Consider the following 14833-nt stretch of genomic DNA (forward strand, 5'->3'; position numbering starts at 1 on the left):
TAGTAAAACCGCTGCTGCCAAATATTATAAAGATAAATTATGTATAAATACCTATTTCATTTACTTATACTCAATATCATATGTGTTGAAACACAACATATATCCATGAGACGCCACTTTTGTGACTTACCTTCATAAAAAAACAGGTGGTTATTCTGAAATTTTTTGTCACCAAGATAAGGTCTTCGACAAAGGTAAGTAGTCGGATACGTAGGGTGAGGTTGCCAACAATGAGCCACCAAAAATTTAAATCTTAATAAGTCAGTCATAATAGGTCCAAATTCAATTTTTTTTTATTCAGTGCATTTGTTATTTATCTAGCTCTAAATTTTCATCATTATTTTTTAATAAAACTGAATAGAAGTCGAGATATTTTAGTTTTTTTAAAAGATGAACAATGGCTCATTGTGTACAATCTCTGGTACAGACTGAACCGGTACTATGTATTCAATGAACCGGCCTAGTACACAATGAACCTACCATTATATAATTGCATAGTTTTTGATAAATAATTGCAAAATATACAAACTGATTTAGGTAAATATGGGGCAATTTAATAAATACAACATTTACAATGTCAAAAATGCTTATTTATTTAAACTAAGAGTAGTTTACTAATGTAACCGTCACAATATTCTTCGTTATATGAAAAATAAAGTCTTGCACTTCAAAAAACTTAAATAATATATGTATTATCATATATTTTTGTACTATATAGTAACGTTATATTAGATATATTTATATTAACTCTTAAACATGGCAAAAGTTGTACAAAATAGACCTTCCAAAGGCTAACTAGAGAATTACCTAGAGAACCTCCTGGTTCATTGAGTACTCTAGCCTTGTGGTTCAATGTGTGCTAGATATACATTTTCACTTTTTAAATTCGGTAAAAATAAACGGCACAAGAAAGCCGCATCAGTGAATGTCAAAAAGATAGAGAAATAGTCACTCCGCACAACTGATTAATTAGATAAATCAAACATAACTACATTCTGAGAAAATAAAAAAACTAAATACTTAATTTTTTTCTGTTTTCTTGTCCAAAATCACAAAATACTTCACTACACGTGCAATTTCAACGCGGACCGGCCGCCGACTGGGGAGCGAGCGGGGGAACCTTAGCGGCGCGTGCCTATGTTCGCAGTGCAGTTTGGCAACGTCGCATTTTCGAATAAAACCGTTGGTTCCTTGTGTACCACTGGTTCTCTGTTGCCCACCTTACCCTACGTTTTTTCCAAATAAGTGCGTTTAATATAAGTCCGCATGTGACATAACCCCGGACATATGTCGACCCGGATTACACTGAGTCATGTGGGGAGGCGCCCCCGTGTGGACGGGGCTTTATTTCATATTGCAATAACTGAAATGGGCAGAAATGCTTAAGTAAAAGCACTGATTGAGTTGCTACAGAAGGGTGTTTTTGTGCGAGGTTTTCCCAGTTGCACATTTTCTGCTGTGACAGTAAGTATTAACCTAAATAATAATGTAATTATCACGAGTAGGTATTTTTGAAATATTTTGCAAGATAAAGTAAAACACTTAAAAACTTATTGCAAATAGGGTATGTACTTACTGAATTTATATCAACTACCTAAGATATAAGCTAGCATTTTAGGTTTCTATTTTTAGTTGTGGTAGGTAGTGTAGGTACCTCCTAGTAGGTAGCTTTATAATTTAGATGTAGGTACTTTTAGAAATAGATTAAAATAAAGTGTTACCTACTCTTCACTTTATAGATAGCTTCGTAACTAACTTGACGTCAAATACGTACTGTAGGTACATTAGATAATCTTTCGTCACTCGCCAGTAGATATACATCGCGCGATATAAATTCGGATATTGTTTCCTGTGGCTACGTGCTTCAAATATGAATCGCATATCCGTACGTGATCGATACTGGGATGACGGGTTACGCCTCCTCAGTTATAATACACTATCATATTTCACTTTTCTTATTATACTTCCATACTAATAAAGGTATACTTAATGTATGCTTGTATTGGCAAAAAACCTTGCCTACGTTATGCAAATAATATAATTATACATGTTATGAATATTTATATTCTTTTAAAGCTCACCACAAGGGCTTGACACGAGCCTTGCGACGCATGAGTAAAGGCCAGGTATTTCCACACATTTTTGTACTGTACAAGAACCCCCGTAGACACGGCAATGGTTATTTCCAGTTGTTTATGTATCCAGTACCTCGCATCTGCTCTGAAAATTATTTTAGCCGCGCCTCTAATTCTGGTACATTTGCGATGAGCTTAACAAGAGCAGCGAGCGGCTCGCTTTTCATCTCCGAAGCGCAACATTTACATTTTCGTCTCATTTATTTGCTATTTCGGGCCAAGCCGGGTCCCCGCACCCCTGCCGCCGCCCCGAGCACGCCTGCACTCCAATGAATAAGTCTCAGACTGCCTCAGACGCGAGAGTAAAACGAAATTGGGAAGGAACGCTCTATAAAGTCTAATTAAGTTTGAAGTGAATACAGAGACGTAAAGAAATGTAAAAAGGTCGGAAAATTACAATCATTTCTTTAGTCATTTTTTAATTTAATTCAACAGAAATATTTCAAACCTACATACCTATAAAGTAATGATAAAACGTCATTTTAATGGTTGTTAATCATGGTGGAACGTAACGTAAATCAGAGTTAAATAAGTTGACGTTCGAAAAGGGAGGAAGCCGAAAGCGCATGATCAGAATATTCAGAATGTGATCGCGTAATTCCGGCTCGTATGAAGATATTTTACGAAGAAAACCCTGCCGAGTTGTTATTCAGAGGCCGTGGCGTATAAAAATAACGCGTCCCTTAACGAAAACCTTTGTCTCGCGTCCCTGCGGCCTAATGGGCATTATTTCGTTACCACCCTCTTGGCATTCGGGCCCAGTTCACAGGATGCAACTGTTCTGCGTGATTGAAAATTTAAGTTTAGACGCAAAATGAGTAGCGCGCCTCGTGTCGGCCATGCTTGATATGCCCCGTCATTATTGTTACGTGTGTTCAACCATAATTATTTCCTCCACGCGTACCAATGTACCTCAAAGGTAATTAGTCTCACTTTTATTATCAATTACGAATAGCAGCATGAAACAACAATGTGCAGATTAAGTACCTACAATATATGATGATGATATAGCGTTATTCGTGAATCTGATTAGAGTTTCTTGTTAGAATCTGATAATGCACATTTTATGTTACGTACCTGCCTGTTATAATGTAGTTACTTAAGGTATATAAAACACCAATACCTGCCAGTACATGCTAACAAAACGTAATCTCCGAAGGCAATCAACCGAACTAATTCCACATGCTACACATATCTCCAATAAGGCCTTCTATATTTTACGGTGGGCAGCTCCAGATTTCTATGATAGAAAAAGCGGGTCCGGACCGGGCCGGAATATAAATCGTCTTGTTATTTTTCCGGGACATTGGGATTCATGAAGTTTGCGAGGCCTGACGACATGTTCCGGGGAAATATCGGATCGGGAAACTTTATTTGGCGTGTTGATACGCACGTGCTGCGTTCGTTTTTGATGAAATTATATTTTTATATTTTAAGTTACTAGTGGAATATCAGAATCAGTGGGGGGTCACGAACAATACCTATTTAATTAGAGCGTTATATATCTGCGGTATGGAATTAAAGGTGGCACTGAATTTAAGTTAGTAGGTGCAGTAGCGGAAAATAATATATCTTTTTTTTTTCGTACACATTTGCATACTTATTTCGTAAATTAAAAAAAAAAACGGCTGTTGCGATGTTGATGAAATTTACAATATGGGCAACTTGAGGTTCATTTTTAAAACACATTTTTAACTCGTATGCCCGAGTATTTCCGAGTAGACCTGTGGGCCTTAAATAGTAAAATAATGATGTGGTATAATTTTCATACCAACGACTTCTGTGATTGAAAAAACAATCCTTCTATATTATATTGTTATTAGGATTCGCTATTTTATGAACTTCTTATTATATAAATTATTATATAAATAATAAGAAGTTCAATATTAGTAACATAGGTATTACACGATTGGTGTGTGTATTCTCTCTAGTCCGCATAAGACTCTCGTGGCTGCCCACGGGCCACCTAGGGGACTCCTAAGACTCTTATGTTTTACTTACTTACTTAAATACATATTTCTAATGATGATACAATAGTTGTTTACTTTATATAAAAGTTTGATTTTAAGAATTTTCGACTTATTGTTTTCGATATATAGCCAGTATGATAGATTTTTTTACAATAATAGGGTACCTTATCTTACCTACCCAAAAATATTAGTGCTTAGCGCTATGCCAGTACACGGATCCGCGTGTAGGCACTTACGAGGAAACCATTTAAAAAAAATTGATATACGAGAGGTTACAATCTCTCACCTAATTACCTCTAAGACCTCTATTTGTGTACTTATCAAAATATTTATTTTAGAGCTGAAAATCCAAAATAAAATATGCATAATGAAACATTCTACACAGTATATAAATATAAACTAAACAGACATTTATTTATGAACTCAAAAGATACTCCCGGGTTTATTTTCACCAAATTATAAGATATTTCGCATAAATTTAAAGTAATATGAATCTAAAATACATGTGCTCTACCCTCGCCAGAGAGCTCCCTCGCTGTCCGCTTTTATAATTATAATGCAACGAAATGTACAATTCTGACTCGGAGAAATATGTTTAAAACATGCCTGGAAGCGAGCTGTTCAAAATGAATAACAATTTTCATTATAAGTACCTTGGAACTGCTGAGCTAAGGGCACATCGAGTTAAAACAAATTGTAGCGTTGCGGAAAGTAAAATGTATGAGTATGACGTTGTGTCCGTACACACACAACCATTTCTTTCTTACATTATCATTATTACAGATAAATCCATACTAATATTATAAATGGGAAAGTGTGTGTGTCCGTTTGTCCGTCTTTCACGGCAAAATGGATCGATCAATTGATGTGATTTTTTAAGTGGAGATAGTTGAAAAGATGGAGAGTGACATAGGCTACTTTTTGTCTCTTTCTAACCCCCCACTTCCCTAAAATAGGGGTTGAAAGTTTGTATGGAGCATTCCGCAATTTTCGAATTTAACGCGAGCGAAGCCGCTGGCATTACCTAGTAAGTACATAATATATGGTTGGAAAGTTCTTTCCTTATATGTTTCCTGCCGGGCGTAGCACACTATACTGTTCAATAAACTTTATCCGTCGATGCGTCCCTATCGCACTTACAAATAGTGCAAAAAGGACGGCCTGATGTTATATCATGCATTTATCACGCGACCATGTTTGCCTGCCCGGCACTGATGGTAAGTACCTTGTATAACAGATGTTTTTTTTTCACTTTTTTATACGCATAAGTAATAGGTTTCTCGTATCGCATACTTTACTTCTACATATGCGTAAATAAAACAAGTTAATATCAATCTAGACTGCTAATAGTGTGTATATCTGACTTGCCAGCAATTTTATTCTTATCTCAGTCCGCATGAGCCGGCTTGGAGTAATTGTCCAAGTTATGGGTTGGTAGACCCCAATAAGGGCCTGTCGGTATTACTGTACTACATGGAGTAAAGTAACTTCTTTTGATAACTTCGTATGTTAAACTTGTAACCAGAGTGAAGCTTGTGTATAAGCATTGCGAGGAATGTTGATGACCGGTTCTTCATACAAATTTACTATAGGTGTTTATATTCCATGTGGATGTTAATGTAACATACTTGAGTAGGTATGTAAAAGTCTTAACCACAGCTTTGCCTGAACGTTTCCCTTTTTTGTTTTCTTTTTTATAATTCTATAAGAAACGGAATAGGTACCCAAAACAAATATCTACACATATGTACACTAAGTTACAAATATTTCGAACCATGTAGGTAAGTAATTCTTACAATAATTACATTAAATAAAACATCAGGACCGATCACACGAGACGGCATATCTTTAGATGTGACTGAATACTGTAAAGAAGTGTAAAGATATGTTCCATAATAATAATATACTGAAAGGAAATGGGGACCGTTTGTATGGAAAAGCTGTCAACCGTCTTCATAAGTCTCCAAACGAGTTCGCAGGGTCTCGAGCCCCAGATCAAGTTATTAACATTTGCATGTAAATCAGCCTTCGGAGCCTCGACTCAGCGGGTCTTTATCTATTCTCTCATAAAATATAAAATGAGCCTTTTTCTTGATAAAGTCATCTACTCATTATCATTCGCGGTTAATATGAAATAAATATGTTTTCCTGTCTTAATACTTCGTATGCTAATGACTAACTTCGGCTGTGAAAAGATCTAATCAGTGCTTAAAGATAAAACTTACTCCTTAGTTTTATTGACTTAGGTACCTAGTGCTGCTTCGATGCCGGAAAGTTACTTTATAATTTACTAGCTTTTGCCCGCGGCTTCGCTCGCGTTAGAAAGAGACAAAAAGTAGCCTATGTCACTCTCCATCCCTCCAACTATTTCCACTTAAAAAATCACGACAATTCGTCGCTCCGTTTTGCCGTGAAGGAAGGACAAACAAACAGACACACACACTTTCCCATTTATAATATTAGTATGGATAATATACCTAATCTTTTCCTATCTACCTAAGTACCTATCATTTATTACTTGGACGATATAACTTTAAACAAAAAGAGGAAATTGTCCGTCAAACAAAGCGGCGCGGCAGCGGGTGCCGAAATGATTAAAAAAAAACAAAGACGTGTCTATGGCCGGCGTTACGCAACAGACAAAGGGTAGCATGAATATGAATGGGTTGTTTGTGAAATTGGGACGCCGAAACAACTGATTACCATATTTTTTTTATTTTCCTTTATATTTTGAGAAATTATTCCGCTTTCACGGAGATGCTCTGTCATGTTAATTTGGTTGAAGGAATCCTTGTTATTGTTAATTTTTTCAGTGACTAAACTTTCTTTTTGATGTAAATAGCAACACCACACCATCACTATAATATATTGGTTACATTCACCTACAATCAGGTCTAACTTGATAAAGGTTTTATTATAAATTAATACTTGTGTCATTTGCTATGTTTGTCCTAGTCGTAAAAAGGTTCGGAACCCATGGTTGTTTTGTTAAAAGTGTTGTTTTCCACGATTAAGTTACAAAAAAATTTCGTTAACATTTAAGACCTTTCAGATACGATGGATATTTGAAATACTATCAGCTGCAAAAGTGCATGGAGAATTTATCAATGAATTCATTCATAATTTCTCCATGCAATTTTGCAGCTGACAGTACATAATGCCTGCCTAGGTACTCTTACCTACCTACTTATCTCTCACGCCGTGTCTTGCGTGGGCGACGGTTGCGCGACCATCGCGCGACCATCGCGCGACCGTCGCCGTCGCGTCTCATACTTCCATATCGATAAGGTTTGATTTCGTATGCGTCGCATCGCCGTCGCGCGACCATCGCGCGACCGTCGCCCACGCAAGCCACGGCGTAAGTTCTATGAGAAATAAAAACCAAAACCTGCCCGCGCTAATTAATTCTCATTTTACCAGAGTTTCCTCAATTGTAGGCCGGGCTATATATTAAATTACCTCGCAGGGATCTTCAACCGGCCTCAACCACTGCTACCTATTTAGGTAGGCAGTTACTACCTAACGCTTATTACGGACCGGCCTGTGTGTTGCGAGCACAATAACACCTATGTTCTGTTCTCTTTGTTTACTTTCAAACCGGTAATAGTTTTAGGTTCCCAAACTTTAGTGTCTCTAAATTAGTTTCTGTATTATATATCTAGAGTAAGTAGGTATATAGGATAGATAAGCATATAATTGTCTATTAGTTAAGTTACAAAAGTTAAGTAACGAAGATAACCACAAAAAGGATTATTGTCAAGATTACGTATTTTTGGGATGGTGAGTAAAATTGAACCCTTATATAGTATGTATTGTATTTAGGACTTCAACACAGGTTCTTCATGATATTGATTATAATATATTTCATATAACGTCGCAAATTCGCAATATAAACATAGGGTAAAATTACGATTGTTTTTACATGAGGTAGGACAGGTATGTGCCCTAACGTAACGCCGAAATAACTGCACAGTTCAGTCAGTATACTTTCTAAGGTAAAATATGAATCGCACATAAGTAAAATTGAGATCGCAACCAAAGGCATACCAAAGCCGCAGCTCCGGAAACGTCATCTAAGCCCAACTAAATAACTTACTCCGAACTTCTATCGACCTAAAACCGACCTATTGGTCATTATATTTTCCTCACAAAAGCATACCTTATCTTGTTTCATTCATGGTTAACATTTGGTAAACGAAGAAATAGTTATAAGGGTGAGTTCCAAATGGAGTGAAAATGCTGCTGTCTCAGTAAACCTCGCTGTGACGAGTTAATCCGTTACCGCAAAACTGAAACTCTGCGAATTACTTTTGCCGGGATATTAGACTAGGATTGGCTTGGTTTGTTCCTCTTTACTAACTTTAGCGGATGTACGTTACTGTTAATTTAGTTGTGTGGTACCTGTTATACAGTTTCAGGGTTAGCGAAATTAATTTGACGTTTGCAATCATGATTCATTTTATCTGGTGACATTGAAAGCTTATGCTATTTCTATTCTTTTCCTCAGGTACAATTAATTAAAAAAATATTAGTTACATTTCCACAATACAGGTTACCTACTTGTTAATTTTGATTACCTAACTAAAGATTTAGTAAGTAGGTAAGTACCTAATACCTACCTACTTAGCTGAAAGTTTTAGAATCTTTATTAAAATTTGTTATTGATAGTACTGTAGTTAAAAGCAATGGAACCATGTTCGGCACATTCTTAAAGTTAATTTATCTACCAACAGAGTCTTCAGATCTTGGCACCGTTTACAACATCTCAGTCTTCGCTGACGTCAGCATTCCAATTCCAGCCAATGCACCAAAACTTGTCCCAAAATATTCCAATCCTTTTATCCGGCACAATTGGCAGATATGTTTGTGGGAGTGCTGAATCGCTGAGAGTCCAAATTGCTCGTAAATCTGAGCGAGTCGCTGGTGAAAATACGCACAGCCGCTGCTACGAAAAAACTTTAAGTGAATGCGAGACTGTCTTTAGAAATTTTGCGTTTGGAAGGCAATTTTTTGCTGAATTTAAGAAGAACTACCCGTTGATTTTAACAAAAAAAAAATTTTTAGACCTACTTATCGTACAATAGATATCCTCAAAATTGAACGGAATTCATGAATAAAGTAGCCATGCACATTGGTATCTATCTAAAAAGTAAAAAATATACAATAATACTATACATGATTAACTAATTATGTTAAAAAAAATTCAACGATAGAGCTTCAAGCACAAAATCATCTTATAACCAATAACTAGCTAGACCATTTATTTAACACTACAGACTTACACACCAAATTCCAAATACAAATATTTTTACAAACACGTGGCGACCATGTTGTCCAATCGACCAATCAGAGCGCGGCAATCGCCAGAGAAAATATGGCGGATAAGTAGCGTGTATCAATCCCCATTATTATGTCTGCCGGCGGGGAGAGCGGACGTGAATATTTAGACGCTGGGATCGATTCGAACTTGTAAACACAGTTATTATTAGATTTGATTTATAGTTGAGCGTCTTATTATGATTATAGAGGTAGAAGCAGATTTAGCTGGAAGGATATCTTTTGGTCGAAGATATGGCGGTCGGGCGATTATGTTGTATCTCTCGTTTATAAAGAAGGCAGAAGAAAAAAATGATTAAATCGGAATAAAAAATAAATTGTAATTAAATTACCTATTTTCATACATATCTATCTCATGATTAAATATTTAATATAAAATAAGTAATTTAAATTTAATAACGGGAGCATCACGATTACTTATTACGTTGACTTATTTATTTTAACTTATTAAAGCTCTACCAAAATCAGTGGAATAAGAATCTAATATCTTAAATGTATGTATGTTATGATCGATTATATCGATCATTGTATGTTAAGTAGGTACATTCATGTATTTATTTAGTATATACCAAAATACACGATAAAAAAAAACCTATTATAAAAGAAATATTTTCTCGTCATTTCACAATACATTCCCATCCCAACCTAATCAAACATTAATATTGATATCACTTGGACGGCCGACGCGAAGCAATGAAGGGCCTCAAATGCCTCAATTTAAATGTGACTACATTGTTGCACCAATATTTTCCAATCACCACTCAACACGTAACGCACACAAATGGCTCAAATTGAATCTCATTACCAACTACCAGATAACAAGTCGCATTCGATATTTAAATTCAAGAGCGAGCGATAAGTGTGCGACATAAATATGGGAACAGATGTTGGGGTCATCGAACCGTGGGCTCCGGCGATTGATTTACTTTAGCCTGTGGCTTTGTTTGATTCATGAACTCTGGGAGTATTCTTGGGACTAATTTACTTATTATTAATCACTTACACCTGGCATATTTTCGTTGGGTAAGTATTATATTAGTTCAAAATTCTGAGGATTGTATATTGTTTGAACTTAGTACGTTTTCACATTATGCGATCCGATATCGGATTTAAGACCTATCTCCCATACATTTAAGCATCTTATTATCTTGATTTTTATAAGACTGGATTTTTGAAAAAATTTTGAATATTAAAACGGGTAAATTTATAATTCGTATATCCTGTACCACAATCATTTCAGACTAGATTTTTATTTTAAGTTTTTGAAAAAGAGCTAAACTAGCCTAAGGCGAATTCAATTTTTTTCAGAAATTACCTAAAATTAAGTGACAATTTCTTTGAAAATCTACATCAAATCGAAGTAAGTTTTATACTAAATTAATCTGCAACGTTTACTTAAATTGCTGTTATGCCTTAGTGATTATAAATTGCTATTATTGATTTTTGCCAATTTTTTGAAAACGAGCCTTCTTAAGAGGGGGTCGTACGAAATCCTCGAAAAGTGCATTCGGCGTTTAACAAATGCTGCTCACATTTCTAAATTAAATGAAATAAAATAAATAGAGTTATTATCTTAAAGAGTGTGTCTACAACTTTTGACTATTCAGAATCTCTAATTATTAAAGGTATAATAAATAAACCCACGCAAAGTTGACCTAAAATGAGAAAAACGTATGTTGCCGTTTAGTAAACTTTGTTAAAAAAATTCAATACTTTAGTTATAACATTAAGTGATTCTAAAAGCCAGATAAATGGACTAGAAGTTTTGAGGTTTTTTATATTTTTCCTCTCAAAGGCAACAAAGAAATTTTACCTTAAATTTAAACTATCGTAAAATTTCCATACATTCGCCATTGCTGTCAGAATTCTCCTTTCGATTAGATGCCGTGAGCGGCTCATCGGAGGCAGACGTGTCGCCGGTCGCTCCGCGTTGACAATTAAATTTGACAAATATTTTGACAGAAAATAGTGTACGTACACGAAAAACCATACCAGTGTAAAACTGCGCTCAAAATAAATAGGGTAAATCAAATATGTCAGGTGGAGATCCAACCTCATTTAAAATTTAAAGGTGCATGGCTTGTGCATAAAAAATAAATAAAAATATATCACATTATTAAAGAAAATAACGAACACAACCGAATGAGTATAAATGATTTCATTCTAGTTCGGTTAAATTGAAAAAAGTTTCATGTTTTGTTTTACTCATTGGAATACATTTTCATTACGCTGGTATTAACAGTACGTCATTTTAAAAATATATATGACAGTACCTACGTCAAATTTTGTCAACCAAACTTCACAGGTTGTATGTAAACAATTACAATTTAATTTATTCATACATATTCAGATACGTATTAATCGATTCTTACTTAGAATAGAAAAAAGGGGAATGCGAGCGGGTATAGGTATAGTGCTTCTGGTTCAAATTTAATTGTGTATATAAAAAAATTACTCAATTTCATTAAAGATTTACTCTGTGCATACCGCGAACACGTAACCGTGAGTTGAAAACAATAATAATTATAAATCACCTAAATACATCGTTGTTTACAAAGCGCTTGTTTTGAATGGCACTTCTCCACTCAACTAGACCAAATATTCACGGAACACCAGCTGGTGACCAGCATAAATGACTATGAACAGCCGTGCAAAAATATCTGATTTTCAATAGTGGGCCATATGTATATGACGACATGTTCCCGGCAAAAATTTGTGATGCTCCGTGACCGGCAAAAACATCGTCTCTCTTTCTAGCGTCTCGCGAGCGTATAGCGTCGGGCCAACTGAATGGAAAAAGACGCCGCGTCAGCGCGGCTTAGCCATACAGTTGGCCCGACGCTACGATCGCAAGACGGTAGATGTGGGAGGCATAAATATCTATCCATTGTTAAAGCAAATATACTCGTATATCTTACGGGCTAGAAATCATTAATATGTAATTAAAGTGCAATAATAAACCCTACCTGGTTGCCTTACAGCCGTAAATTGTATGAGGTGATTTGACAGTTTCACGAAAACGGTATAGACTTGTGTCATTGGATATGTCTGTCTCATCTGTTCTTAAATTATGACAAGTAAACTTATTGCAAATCTAGTATCAGAAGCCTTTATAGGTACAAGCTTTTATTCAACTTGCCTTGTTAGTAGGTATGTTAGTTTGAGTCAAAACGTAGAAGCTAAATTTGACCCACTTTCCGGTTTCCAATTGAGCTGAAATTTTGCACACATATGTAAATCAAGTGACAATGCAATATTATGGTATCATGGAGCTAATCTGATGATGGAGCAGAAAGTGATCATAGGAACTCTGTTATGAAACGTCGTATCCCCATTGAGTCAGGGGTTTTTAGAAATATCTCGGAGAGCAATAAATATTTTTTTTGCAAAAAAAACTTATTATAAATTGGGAGGTGTAATTTTTTATTATCTCTTACATAGCATTAAGAAGAAAAATCGACCAAGAGCGCGTCAGTGTAGGGTTCCGTAGTTTCCGACATTTTACATAATGACAATTTAATAAATACCGTAATTTGGGGTGAAAAGGGTTCCGGGGTATATAATGTTATTATATTTCTTGACATATTCCTTCTATTTTCCGCAATCAAAGTAGGAAAATAATATATTATGACATATTCCTTATATTTTTTTTTATTATTATTATTATTGGTATTTAGGACAACAGCCGTAAATATTCAACTTACATAGGTATTTTTACATAGTATTAGGCCAATAACAGTTATCTGTTGAGTGAAAAGTATTATACACAATATGTTACTAAAAAAAATGTGTTACATATTTAAAATTACAGTGAAAATGTGCAAGCCACACATTTTTATTTACAGTTTCATGTCTGTCAAAGTTGACGTTCAAATTTATTGGATTTTGACTCATTTTAATCGTTCATTATCCTTTTGAATGTGTATACACTTCTAAAGTTTATGTATAACAGAAAATCATAAGACATATTTTCATTTTTATAATGATTTTCATGAAGAAAGCGATGCAACTGTGTTGGGGAATTTTTACGGGATGAATAAATATCCGCGGCCTGAGGGTGAATAGGATCAGGAATGGGGGGAATCGGGTCGCAAAGGGGGTGAATAGGTTTACGAAGGGGCTGATTAGGGTCGGAAGAGGGGTGAATTGGGATGTGTGGTCAATGCTTGTCACATTGTATAAAATATATATAACTTACCTAAAGTGGTATTTTTATGAATGACCTCTCTGTATATGGACGCAATTTATACGTCAATGTATTGCTTCGTAGTTAGACTAGATACAAGAAATTAACACTTAGAAATGTTAATCACACTTCTGTCTACCTCCACGTTTCTACTTAAGTCCGCAAAAATCACCCATGGTTGCTATAATATAGACGGATTACTTTAAAATAAAAATCATAAGTATGAAACTATACAACTAGGGAAGAAATAAAATTATTTTATTGAATCATTTTTGATTTGTTCTTTTTCAAGTTTATATAAATAATAAATTTTCAATTCACTCAAAGGTTGGAAGAGATCCCTTATAGGGATAAGTTCGCCTTTGTACATCATAACTATACTGTATTTTTATGTCCTAACTTGTCTTATGTACAATAAAGTGTTCACATACATAGTATACATACATAATATTGAAATAGATATCATACACGAAAGAAAAAACGACAAGGCCCACGGTGGCTGAGCCGGGAATCGAACCCGGGTCTTCAGCTTACGCAGCTAACGTTATTACCACTAGGCCACCAGGCCAGGTTAAAAAAACCGGCCAAATGAGAATCTATTTTCGCACAATTGTAAAACTAAATTATTTTTACTAGTTACCTCCAAAATACCAAATAAAATTGGGCTACATAGTACATCGTTTTCTGAAGATTTTGGGTTCATGGGGTCGGAACGGGTATAACTAACGTAATTTATGGTGAATAGGGCCAAAACCGACTTTTGAACGTCGATAGCAGTTTTTTTATATGTGCCATGCTAATTTTTTACACAAAAAATCTTCCGGCAGTGTGAACTTCGGTTTGTCTTTGAAAATATGTCGTTTTATTTAGTAATTTTCGCTCACCCTAACGTTGGAGTGAATAGGGTCGGGAAGGGGGTGAATAGGGAAAAGGGTTGACTCTTTCGGATTGCGAACAAAATATGACCTGTCACGAGCGTATTATATTTATTTTACCAAAAAATAAGGATTTAATATGTTATGAGTGGTCGGTAATGAAATCTACACATATTATGATAACCCTTAACCAACCTTTATAGTTAGATGGTGCTCTGACGAGGTGAATAAGTAAGTATGGTCGTGGGCAGTGCGGATAACGTGTCAAAATATAAGCATAGTTTGTTGCTATTTTTCATGTTTAAATAAACTTCTAAACTAACGTAGTGG

At 35.3% G+C, this 14833-nt stretch overlaps 1 protein-coding gene across 3 annotated transcripts in view; it reads right to left on the minus strand.

Annotated features, from left to right (window-relative positions):
* LOC125237033 (homeobox protein abdominal-B) overlaps positions 1-14833 on the minus strand; it is a 153083-nt gene that overhangs the window by 30952 nt on the left and 107298 nt on the right. The gene's annotated exons all lie outside the window — the stretch shown is intronic.

The sequence above is a fragment of the Leguminivora glycinivorella genome, chromosome 2 (genome assembly GCF_023078275.1).
Source record: "Leguminivora glycinivorella isolate SPB_JAAS2020 chromosome 2, LegGlyc_1.1, whole genome shotgun sequence".
In the NCBI taxonomy this organism is placed as follows: Eukaryota; Metazoa; Arthropoda; class Insecta; order Lepidoptera; family Tortricidae; genus Leguminivora; species Leguminivora glycinivorella.